Source organism: Watersipora subatra, chromosome 4 (genome assembly GCF_963576615.1).
Source record: "Watersipora subatra chromosome 4, tzWatSuba1.1, whole genome shotgun sequence".
Classification (NCBI taxonomy): domain Eukaryota; kingdom Metazoa; phylum Bryozoa; class Gymnolaemata; order Cheilostomatida; family Watersiporidae; genus Watersipora; species Watersipora subatra.
In genome coordinates, this window is record NC_088711.1 from 39,191,245 (window position 1) to 39,204,327 (window position 13,083).

The window sequence follows — 13,083 nt, forward strand, 5'->3', positions numbered from 1 at the left end:
TTTTCTTATGTATATATTCAATGTTTCATTTATACTATATTATCTTTATTGTGTCCTATCTACTTGAACATTTTCATATATTTCAAGTTAAACATAAACTATTTTATTTTTATTGAAACAAAATGATGATGGAAATAATGAATACTACATATAAATATATCTTTTAAAGTGAATAATTTTGTAATAAAACTGATCTTTCATTCAACATATTAATTTCTCCAACAAATTTCAATCTTACATACAAAAAAATACAAAAAAAAAACCGAAAATAAATTCCTTAAAATTCTTAACCATTCAAGAGCTTCAACATTACAAAATCATCAAATCTTCAAAAAATAACTTTGTACATAAACACTTTCTCATATATATTCAATGTTTCAAATATATAACAATCTCCGGAAAATCAACCCCTCGGTGTCCCAGATATTAACCCCCTCACTCATCCGGTAATCTCTCGCTCTCCTCGATAATCCGCGAGATCCACTCCGGAAAACCAACCAGCCCTCGATGTCCCAGATATTCACCCCCCACTAATCCACTGATAATCCGCGACGATTCCCCCGACTAATCCCGCGATAATCCACGTTTAATCGGATGACTCATCCCCCACTAATCGGATGACTCATCCACAGATAATCCGCCGATTACGCCGGGAGCGGATCCATACCCCCTCGAATTCAACCCCCTACTCTACACCACAATTTCCCCCCAAACCCCAACATCTCATTCAACTCCACGCAATTCAATCTACACCCCTAGCCAATTTAATTCGCAACCCCCTTTTTCTATCCCCCCGCTGGATCCGTCACTTTTTTGTGTAGATCTGCTCTCTACATACTACTAATGAGAGTTGACTGCCACTTACTATTAGCCTGGCACAGCGCCAATGAAAAATTTTAGTAACTTTACTAATAAGAGCTACTATTTTTATGGAGCTACGCCATGTTTTTATGTCATGACCGAAAGCGCTAGCCTATTTGCTTCTATATACTGACATATATTGCCTAGTGATTGATCGAGCTATGTGGCTTAGTTAGTAAGGCATCGGTCTGGTGAACAGGAGGGTCTGAGATCAAATCTTCAGCGATATGAATTCATTATTCCAAGATTTTGATAGCTATAGTTGGCAGCATCTAAAGATGACATACAACCAGCTTTAAAAAATATAGATGTACGGTATATAATTATGTATACAGTATATATATGTAGTATACGGCATGTATTGTATAGTACAGTGGTGATACAAATTATGGAACCACTTCTAATTTTCGTTACATAGGAATGAATTCTGAGTTGTGTTTATTTTTTCTACATTCAAAATTTTACATAACTATAACAAATTATATATCATTTGAATCGTCACAATGTTGGCTTCTTGATAAACTTGAATTAAAACCACATTGTAAATTCTATAAAAAATATTATTAGAGGTTTACTGAAAGCTGTCAGAGAATTACTGTACAGTTGTCATTTCTATTAAATAGTGTCCGACCATAAGTCATTAAATATCAATTTTTTTTTCTTTGAAATGGCTTTTATTGTAAATTAACTTAAAGACAGGGTTTTGTAGCCTTGAAAAGAGCTGTTTTGGTCCTTAAGATGATCAATACTTGGTTGGCCAGCCTTTGTTCTCAATCACTGCTCGGCAGCGCCTGGGCATACTATCTGTCAGCGTCTGAAGCTCTTCAGGTGTCACTATTCGATGCCAGGATTGCACAATAAGCTCCATCAATCTTTTTTTATTAGATGGTTTGTCTTTAGTTACGAGATTGCCTATTCTGCTCCACAAATTTTTAATTGGGTTAAGGTCTAGTGACTGAGCAGGCCAAGTCAGAGTGTTAACGTTATTGTCAGCAAACCACTTCTTTGCTCTTCTGGCTGTTTGGCATGGAGCATTATCTTGCTGGAACAGCCACTCTCTATCAAACAGACTTCTAGCAGATGGTATCTTCACACTTTGTAGTACTCCACAATATTTTTCTGCATTTGTCATACCATCAACCAAATGTAATCTACCAGGAACCAGCAGCGGAGAAACAACCCCACACCATTACTGAGGTGGGATGCTTTATCGTAGGTAAAATACATTCTGGTTTAAACTCTTCACCAGGACTCCTTCTTACATAATTGTTGCCAGAGTGATTTTGCACAGTAAGTGTGCTCTCATCGCTGAATAATACTGCTCTCCAGTTTTCTGGCGACCAATTCACATGACCTTTCGCCGATTGTAGATGAGCCTTTCTTTGTTGAGATGATAACAAAGGTTTTCTACAAGCTTTACAGCCTCGTAAGCCATTATCTCTCAATGATTTGCGAACAGTTGATGGTGCTAACTCTGTACCTGTTGATTCTTTTAACTTTTTGGCTAGCAGAGGACTGGTTAAATGTCTATCAACCAAAGAAAGTCTCACTAGGCGTCTGGTCACTCGATCTGTTGCTAGCTTAATTCTTCCTTCCCCTACCAGCCCGTTCTTCAACTTGACCAGTTTCCTTTCATCTGCAGACTGTTGTAAATACACCTTTCTTAGAGCAACCTACCTTCCTTGCAATTTCCCTCTGCGATTTCCCTTGTTGATAAAGGTGAATTATTACAGCACGCTTTTCTTTCGCGAGATGTTGAGGCATGATGATGGAAGTTATTATAATGACTTTTACTGAGAGCAGAAGGACTTTTCAATACTATTTGGGTTATGTTGCGTAATGCACAACATCTCACTCAATGCAATTGTTGTCTTAGATGATTGTTAAACTGGGCAGATCAAAGAATTTGGAAATTCTAGACATCATTCACCAGACTACTGTTTTTGAAAAAAATGACTTGTTATGAGACACCCTGACTAGTTGGACTATTAACTGCACTAGTGATGGAATTATGTTTAGATGCAAAGAAAATTAAACAATGCAACAGCTGATAAAATTTCCTTTTTAATGATATATAACTTTTCATATCTGGACTGAATATAACTAATTTGAGAGCCATTATAGCGCATTATGTACCAAAACTCAAAGGCGGTTCCATAATTTGTATCACCACTGTATATATATATATGTATCTATAGATATATTTATGTTTACATGCGAGCACACATACACTTTCAACTAAGAAATAAACCTCACATATTAATAATGCCAACAAAATTATTAAACTGCATTACATGCCCATGTAATAATGAGGAATCAGATCAGTGTATTCACTTTTATGGTCATTAAACAAAATATATAAACCTGCTTAGATTATTGGAGATTATAATAATTTTAACAGCTGTTCATTTGCATCAAAGCAAAAATTGTTTTTTGAAGTTGAAACCATATTTTTACTGAGTCAAAAAGCAAAAGAAGAGACACATGGATTTTGAAGTTGTTAGCCTTATACATACAGACACACGTCGATAGCTGAGTATTTTTAAACTTTATGAGCAGCCTATTACAAAAAGTGATACTCATAAATATATCATGGTATAACTTTGGAGGTGTTTGATTATCTTTTCTTGCCTATCATTTTGTCCCATTTTTACAAGGAGCCTCCATCGCAGCTGATCGAGGTCATAGTTCATAAGTTTTCAGAGAAATTGCTTGAATTTCTCTACATCATAGATTTACCACTATGCTATTACAATATAACTTATCATAACTGAATAGGAAGGCATTAGTTGTCCATATTAAGGAGTTGTCAAATCATTATTAAAACAACTCTCATGTGATCAAGTTATATTAGGCCTATGGCTAGTATGCACGTATGTTGTGAGCGGGGGTGGCAGCAGATGGGAAGTCAAGGTGAAAAGACCTTTACTCTTCACCTAGTCTCTGCTACGGCAAGGCCTGGTTTTCAAGCTATGTGTTGCGCCGTTTGACAATTAAATTGTTTCTTAAAACGATGGTGTGCTCAATTATATGCTGTTTCTATATATTTTTAAATATGAGCCAAATAAAGATAATTATGATTAATTGTTTTCCCTGTACACTCACATATAATATATAAAGAAGCTTTCGCAGTTAAAATTTGTAGAATTGTTTTGTCAATAGCCGAAACCTGGTAAACTAAAAATATAAAAAGTTTTCAATTACAGCTCATACTTCAAATATATTAATTTTATTGCAGTATTTCACATAAGTATGCTAATAAATATATTATATAGTTATTTACCACGATACTTTCAAAAACCTTCATAGATTGAAGTCCACAAGGAGAGAGAGCATCGCAGCAGAGTCTTAATAATGGATATCTCAAAAACTGGGTGTCTAACATAAAGTTTTTTGTGTATAATTTAGAGGGATGACTCTAATTTTACACTCACTACAGTTCATGTGCTAAATATTCAATCTTGTAGTATTTTCACTTACTGAAGTTTGCCTATTTCATCAATTGAATCAGCAGATATATTACAAGTTTAAGATTTATTTAGCAAAAAATACAAACATCCAGTACAGAATGTAGTGTCAGTAAATAGTGATTGAATGATCATATTAATCGGGGCAATATGAACCTCGTTCTTGGTATTAAATGACAATGAATCAAAGGCTATCATCGTGAATGAACGAGGTCTTCAGTTTGATCATAAAATAATTAATCGGCTTGCCTAGCAATAGTTGTAAATGGTTCCAAATGGTAGACCTTATAATGGTCAACGCGATTAGTTACCGTTTTTATTTGTTGAGATGATAGTACTGCTAAATCATTTGATCTCTTCAAATGATCAAATCTCTTCAATTGTAGTAATTCAGTTAGCTGAGATAACTGATACGGTATTATACTGCTTGCACTGTATGCTCATGCTTCGCTGAAAAAGTTAATGCATTAATATGATTTGTAGGGCAAGTTCTAAAGGTGTTGCCATGTTCTTTGACTGACATTCCTTCCACTTTTTTTCCAAGTTAGACCTAATGCCTACAAGACAGCCTATTTTGTTTACTAATCTACCAGTTTCTGTATCAGACAGGTGGCGGCAGTTATGGTGGTGTATACAGGGTAGTTACAGTATTTAAGGTTTTATATTTGACTTCTGTTGAGAATATGTTTAAGTTTGGATATTAAGCCGTCGATTTCAATGTTTTAGCATGTACGGCTAACTGTTTTTGTTGTTCTCATTTTAATTTACTTTTTCTAATGTTATATTGAAGGATTCTTGAATAAATCCTTGAAATTGAAACAATTGAATCAAGGCCATTGTATTCATTCACTGCAGGGCCGCTGCAACATAATGCATATTAGTTTAGCATCTGTTCTAATCAAAAATAAATGTGTTAGGGCTAGTGCTTTCAATCTACTCTATATTTACTTGTGTCTATAACATTAACTACAATAAGCTATCTACAACAAAAAGCTCTTAAACAAATACAATTAGGCACCAAAAACATTAAGATTTAGTCAAAAATTTTAGTTCTGTTCAAAAATCAAACAATAATATACAACATGGTCTAAGTTGGATAAGAATATCTGCCATCAATGTAAGTTCAATACATACTGTAATAAAGCCATTCATTCATGAGTTGTTAGTGGTTATAAAATGGTTGGAGCTATAAGTCTGACCGGCGGAACCAGCTTATATATGCAGCATACTCTCAGTGTGAATTGTGCGAGATGAAGTGCAGAATGAACTTCTATAGTATTAGATTATTAGTACAAAGTTGATGCCAATTAATTTTTATTTGTAAATAAAAGCCTTAACTTTCATGCAAGTAAAAAGGATGGCGTGATAGCGAATAAAAATATGCGAATAGTAACTATTAATTGAGTCTCTTAAATTTAATATTTTGCTCAAACTTACTAAAGGGTTTGGTCTGCTGCGCTACTCTTGCATATTTTAGGTAGTGGAATATTTATGAGCCAGGTGCAAGTTGGAACAACTGCAGCCAGGCATGGCTAATGTTCCACTTTGGAGATATGGGAAGGCATATTAATAACCATAAACACTGATATTTTAGAATAGCTGTTATATAAAACGTTATGGTTTAAAAACTATACAAAAAATGAGTCACAAAGTGCCATCTTGAGTGGAGCTTGCATGACGTATTCCATTAATGTAATAAAACAGCAGGTGCTACCAATATATCAGCTCGGATCGCTAGATTCACAGTCCAGAGAGCTAACCAATACACCATAGAACCATTTTAGCTACAGCTATCTAAAGTCGATTATGTAGTCTCTATGTTAAGTCTGTCCAACCCTCATATGATAAGGAAGAGTATAGTTCTTATTGCAAAAGATTGGTAACCTGTTATAACGGTTCCACAGTTGACTCGCTGTATGTCGAAAAATATAAGATATTTGCCTGAGTAGTGAATATACGTTATTGTTTAAGTATATGGAAACTATACAATAGGAACTTGGTATGATCTTTCAACATAATTAGAATGAGTGATGATGGAGAAAGTCTAGGAGGCAAAAGACAAAGCAATAAGAAGGGATGGTGATTGAATAGTGTTGTAGATACTAGAAGTTTGTCTCTCTGTAGGGTATCTCCTGTGGCATGGTTAGTTTGTGCAGATAAAATGGTTTAATTCTAGGAAAATAAAAGAAAAAGGCTGAATAAATACTAAAACTTTAATTCTTTGATTAAAAATACATTTTTCATTGCGTTAGTATTTATAGTATATCATATGCTGCTGCGTCTAGTAAAATATTGAGTTGGTTTGTGTGAACCGATGAATATTAACTTTAAGATCTTGAGATTAGGTTTACTGAAGGCGCGCAAATCTTTCAGCTCTCGTCTATGTTCGAGGGATTGCCAGTTGCTACTCATCATTTTAAATGAAATATTATTAAGTCTACTAAAGCCATATATGTTCATCTAAAAGCCTTGTGGGTAATTTTCTCTAGGTCTCTAAGTGTTTAGGATCAGAGTTCCATATCTCTGACTTGTACTCCATTATAGGCAAGTGAATACCAAATAAGCAGTTCTCTTAGCGAGAGAGGAAGGTTTCTGAAGGTCAAAAGGGGTGGCATTTAATTTCTGAACAGTATTGTTTATAAACCCAGTAAAGTTTAAAAATCTGCACATACACACACTCGGGTAAACAAACTTGTTTACCTCTTGTTTGAATTGCAAAATTCATTGGGTACCATTATTATGATTTGTAAATGTGTTACTGCCAAGTCTTTATTTGAGAGATTAACATATAGACCTGTATACATGCATACATACATGAGTCACTTTTTATCTCCGCAAACTATTTCTCTCCTAATCACAATTTCTTTTATTTTAGTAAGGTGACGGTTATGAGAGTATTATCTTTCGCTTATGTGAAAGCAGTGGTTAATAGACATGAGAATGAAGGCACAGTGAACTTTGTAACCGTTAGGTCAGAAAAATCATTTACAACACCTCTAGATTTTGGTGAGTGAAAAAGCTGTTGTATTAGTCAGTACAGTTTTCGTTTCTCACTCATCACCAGAACAAGTAATTATGACTGGGGCTCCTGAATAATGAATACATGAATTTTGTTTTTACATACTGGAACTTGTTAAGCCCACTCTGAGTTGTACTATTATCTGCTTACCGGCATAAAGACTTCAATAACCTGACTTACTTTGAATGAAAAAGATAATAAGATTGAGAAAAAGATTTGTGAAAGGAATGGCAACCACTGTGATAGGCACTAAGACATACTGAGGAAAGCATAGAAGAGATATGAATGTAAAACAGAAAATGAATTGCAAGGCTAAAAGAAAGGTAAGAAAGTGTAGTGTAATGCCGTGAATTTCTAAATGTATATTGTATGTTGAGTAATGCGTATATGCCAGCATCTGCTCAGAGTATGTCCATAAATGCATAAATAATCTCGTTCTGTTATACCATTGTAGATTGCATGTATCAAGATAATACAATTTCTTCCATTATGTGTACTAAACTGGTTTAATTTTGGTCAGGAAGTTGCAGCCTTACATTGTGGTGTTTGATAGTGTAAAGCCTCAACTTCCCACACTGACCAAAGCGTTGTCAGTGTAGCAATGCAAACCTATTTGTTTAGACAATTGTGAAAAAAACTCAACATGCTCTTCAAATATGCTATCATAAGTCTACATTATATCTAGCAAAAAGACTTGAAGATTATAACACAAATGCTATCATGTTATTCCTGCAAAAAAGACTATCCGAATACCCAGCCACAAAGCGATGTCGAAATCTATGTCAAACTACAGTGAAGATGAATTGTCCTGCAACACTGTCTGTTAGAAGGATGATGTGTTACCCAGAAGACAAAGTAAGTGTTGGTTGTGTTTATTTTTAAATAAGAGTGACATCGTAACAGGTTTGCTAACCATTGAAGATTTTTAATTCCTGTCTGCTAGTAAAATTTGTAATATTAACTCATAAAATTTTGTAAATTTAAGAAATGTAATGTAAATGTAAGAAATGTAAATAGCTGAGCTCATTTTTGCGTTAGACTTGTGCTCTTGGAAACAGAAAACATTTTTGTTGATGTATTCATGTCACAATGCTGGGTTATATTGCAAAATGTTGAATATTGTTACAATATTTATTGGCTAATGAATTCTAAATTGGAATCAAAAATTATTATCTACCTTATATCGCCGCATACAAGCCTATTTCGCATGTAAGTCGACCCTATAGGTTGCAACACCCTGTACGTACCTACATGAATGAAAAAAAAGTTGAAGCAATGAAAAATCTATTTGCTAGCGAAAGAGTTAATGGTAGTGGTAACCATTACTGTTGTTTTACTTTTATCAAGAATATTGAGTTACTAAAGGTTTGAATTGTAGTTATTGAAATTAAGTTAGCATAATGTAATTTCATTTGATTTCAATCAGAGTTACGCATCACAACCAGTTTCAATCTGAGTCACATGTATAAGCCGAACCCTCCAGTATGGTAACAAAATTTCATTGTAGAATGGAGTTTTATGTGAAGATATACAGTACTTATGAAATTTGGGTCTGGATTACTGTAGCTTCTAATAACTTTTGGTGGTTAAGAAGCATGGATTCATATTGACAGCTGCATCTGTTTAGCTGGATTCTATTTGAGCACAGATAATTTATGCATATGTTTATCTAGTGTGGTGAAATGCTTCAGTCAAAAGACAACCGATATGAAAAAGCTAATACATCAGCTGGTGAGACAAGGCGTTTTTGTGGGACACCTTAAACCCTATCTTGAAACCAATTCAAAGGGCAACCGATGCCAGACAGATCCAACCGAAGATTCTGGCCTATCGACCGTGATCTTAAGAATCATATGCAAGCTGCATTCAAAAATAAGCTGTGAGTGAAATTATTAAAAAAATTCCCTGCCTGGTATTTAACATGCATCTGAATTTCTGGAAAATGATTTTGTTTGATTAAAATCTTTCAGGAAGATTTGTTGAGAAATGGTGGAGTCTGGCAGAATTTTTACGATCGTTAATTTAAGAACTGAAAATTTGAAAGGTCTAATTTGAAATATTTTTTCTTATTACTTCTTTAGTGTAGGGGCCTAAATTTCTGGTAATAAGTTTGTCTTTGCTCAGTTTTTTTCATTGTGTGCATGTCGTATGGTTCACAATGACATCCATTTGGAAACACCTGGTTGGAGAGATTATTTGGTGTGGTACACAGATTTTATGCCTGGTTTGTTGTAGGTTTACCGTGTGTACCTCGGGCCATGCGACAAGCCTAAGTTTGAGAATGAATTTCGTAGAATAGCATATCTATGGTTCAGTGCAGTACTTGCGAGAAGTAATACCACCGAATATATATAACTCTCGAGGCAACGGATATTTTCACCTTTTCTCTAACAAATTTACTGATGGTTATTTCTGTGAACCCATATTGACAAGGACAGGTGCTTAAAGTAGATGTTTTCATTTCATTTGACAGATTTCTCGTCATTATTGCTAATCTATCTTCTTAGGCTGGTCTTCTTGTTGAAGCAGGTTACATATATTCTATCTTATATGCTTGCTAAAAATAAGTAGTCATCGTGTTCTAGGTCTAGTGTAAATGGTGATGACATACTCTGTGTTGTGCATGCACATCTATTATGAACAGATATCACATACTCAGTGTTGTAAATCTACTGTCAATTGTTACAAGTATCACCTACTTTGCGTTGTACACAAACAGTGAACATATATCACATCCTCTGTTTTGTTATACGGCTACTGTTATTAATGAGTATTACAGTCTTTTTATGGGAAGGAAAAATGTTAAGGTTACTAAAATGGTAGGGTTACAAAAATGGTTGCAAAATGTTGCTTTTGTGTGTTGAAACAAAATTGTGAATAGTGATGACATACTTTGTATTGTTTTACACCTACCACTGTTTAGTACTAAGTTACTAACTACTGTAATAAGTACAACACAAATAGTAGTTTTGTGTTACAAAATAAAGGGAGCTCCTTTACTTTCGGAATCCTGTTACAATTATTGCTCAATCTCGTACATGGAGCCCAGGCCTGCCAACCCAAGAGTGGGGGCAATGCGTGAGATTTGGTTTTGGGGCAATTGATGTATCAATGATAGTATGTATAAAATTGTAGAAATTGGGACAAAAATCTCACGCATTTTCATTTTTCTTTGGGGTGATTGCGTGAGTCTCACGCCCAATGCGTGTGTTACATTGCTGGGGGAGCAATAAAGCACTCACCGTGAACTCCTGATCACGAGAGACCGTCAGCTTGGTCTCCAGTCACTATATAGCGATGGGGGGTCACGTGTCTTCTAGACGTCTAAGCCGTAGCCTAATAGCCGTCTAAGCCGTAGCTTCCAGTAGCTATAACTTCTAGTAGTCTATTTAGCCTGTGGTTCTTTATTCCTGAACGTGTTACAGTATAAATATATAACAGCGTGAGAGTTGGCAGGTATGAATTGGAGCCAGGCACACATGTTTGGTTCAATTTTCAAACACCTTTTTCTAAAATTAGAAGTCGCCGTAACAAAAATAGTGTGCGCTATAAAAACAGCAATCAGTTAACACCACGGCTATTATTATCTATAAACAATAAATAAATAAGCCATAAATACAATAATGGGGTTTATTATATCAATGGTTATCACCAAAAATTACTACATGTAACAGCGAATTTCAATTCAGCTTTCGTTTTGCGGCGATAGCGTTGCAGGTATTTACAGAGATACAATAAAATAATAAAATACATAGACATAATTAAATACCTGTACAAATATTTTCAAATAATGTAATAAAGGTTTATTATGTCTGTGGGTATCTATCACAATTAGGAGAAGCAGCGAGTCAACTAACTAACTAACCGTTGTAACGGGAAACGAGCCTTTTCCAATAGGAGCTAGGTATACTCTTCCGACTAATAATTTGCAAATTGCTGCGGGTTAGCGACACGGAACAAAGATTTTGTAGGGAAATACTTGTATGCAGTTGCGTGCTGTGTAGTTTCATATAAGTTTTACAAAATTCTCCTACTCATATGTTTTATGGATGGTTGAGGTATTTATGGGTTTTTCAGCATTTAGGTCGTATATTCATACTTTCTCAAACATTTTACCTTACTGGTTGCTTAGCATAGTTGTTTTATGCACTTTAATTGAATCCTGTAAATACAGCAAGCTACATTAAAAATAATGAATAGTCTTGCAAACTAATATAAAAAAGCGAAATATTTCGATGTTTTTCTCTACTAACGCTATACATACCTGGTTTGACGGGACGCGTGATATTAGTGAACTATATAATCTTTTTTAAAAGTAACTAAAATGTGTTAAAAATATATTTAGACGAGGTGTCAGGTATGAGCCTTCAACCACCTAAATTGGCTCAAAAATATGCCAACGCACCAGTTGCTAAACGCAAAGAAAACAACATTGTGCTATACCGTTGCATAGTTATTGACCAAGTTAATGCAAAGTATCTTAAAGCTACTATATATGTTTTGTCAAATATTAATGTCAATGCTTGTGTTTCCCATTCACTAATTAACCTGTAACTTTTGATAGTCTACGAATATAAACTGTAGCACCATCCTCCGGGTTGGAAAAACATCATAATTTTTTGTAATCAAAATAATCGGTTTTTTCAGACTTCAGACAAATCAGACTTTTGTTTTTATTTAAATCAGATTTTTTTGAAAACATCGATTACCAGCTTTTTTCATAACTGCCAACATAATATTATTTTATTTTGTTGAAGTGTGCTACATGAAAACATTAGCAACAAAACAACTTTGCATCACTTTAATTTATTAAAAATTGTTTTTATTTCAATTTTGACCAAATTGTGCAGTTTATATTCACAGTAGATCCTCTATAAGTCCGATATTTAGAGGGTCAGCTTTTCAGATGTGAAAGTTCTGAAGAAAATAAATCAAACATGATATTTTAGGATGATTTAAATCACAGCTTTTGACAAGGAGAAAATAAAAAAATCTTCAAACATGACTTTTATGATGATTTAAATCATGATTTTAATTGGCCAATCCTGACCAGCCTTCTCTTTGTGATATGCTGCTTTCAAAGCATCCCAGCAATAAGCTGGAAAACCGAGTTCTAATTAAGTATACGTTTGTGACAAACTGAATAGTGTTACTGCTGTTCAGCTAACAAACTGTTCAGCTGTCTTGGCTTTGCTCCACTAATAGTTATGCGTCACACCTCAGGTAGTTTAAAACCACCAAAATAAGGTGTTACATAGGTGTAGTTCTGTAGTTTACGCTTAAAAGTTTAGAAAATGGGACACAATTAAGCATACTGTACAAAGTACTTTGACATTATATGTATGTTTAAATCAATCAATCTTGGTAGACCTCATTTTGACGTGTTGTATTAGTATTAAGTAATTTACTTTAATTTTTAATGATCAATGATGTCATGGAATCGATTCCAAAATGTCCTGTAACTTTTATGATATTTTAAACAGAACCCGCTATCAAATGAGCTTGGGCTTGCAACATTAGCGAGTATAGCAAAATAGCCACTGACTTCATTTAATGCATAAGGTCGGTTTATGAACATCACGACAGACTAGCTACTGGAGTAACCACAACATGCAATATTCCAACAGTATATCCTTAAACACTGGTGTACTATTACTGGTGTTTTACTTTAACATTACTACCAACAATGATCAGGGAATTATTGTTTCCTTAAAGTTCATCATAGCCTTGATAGCC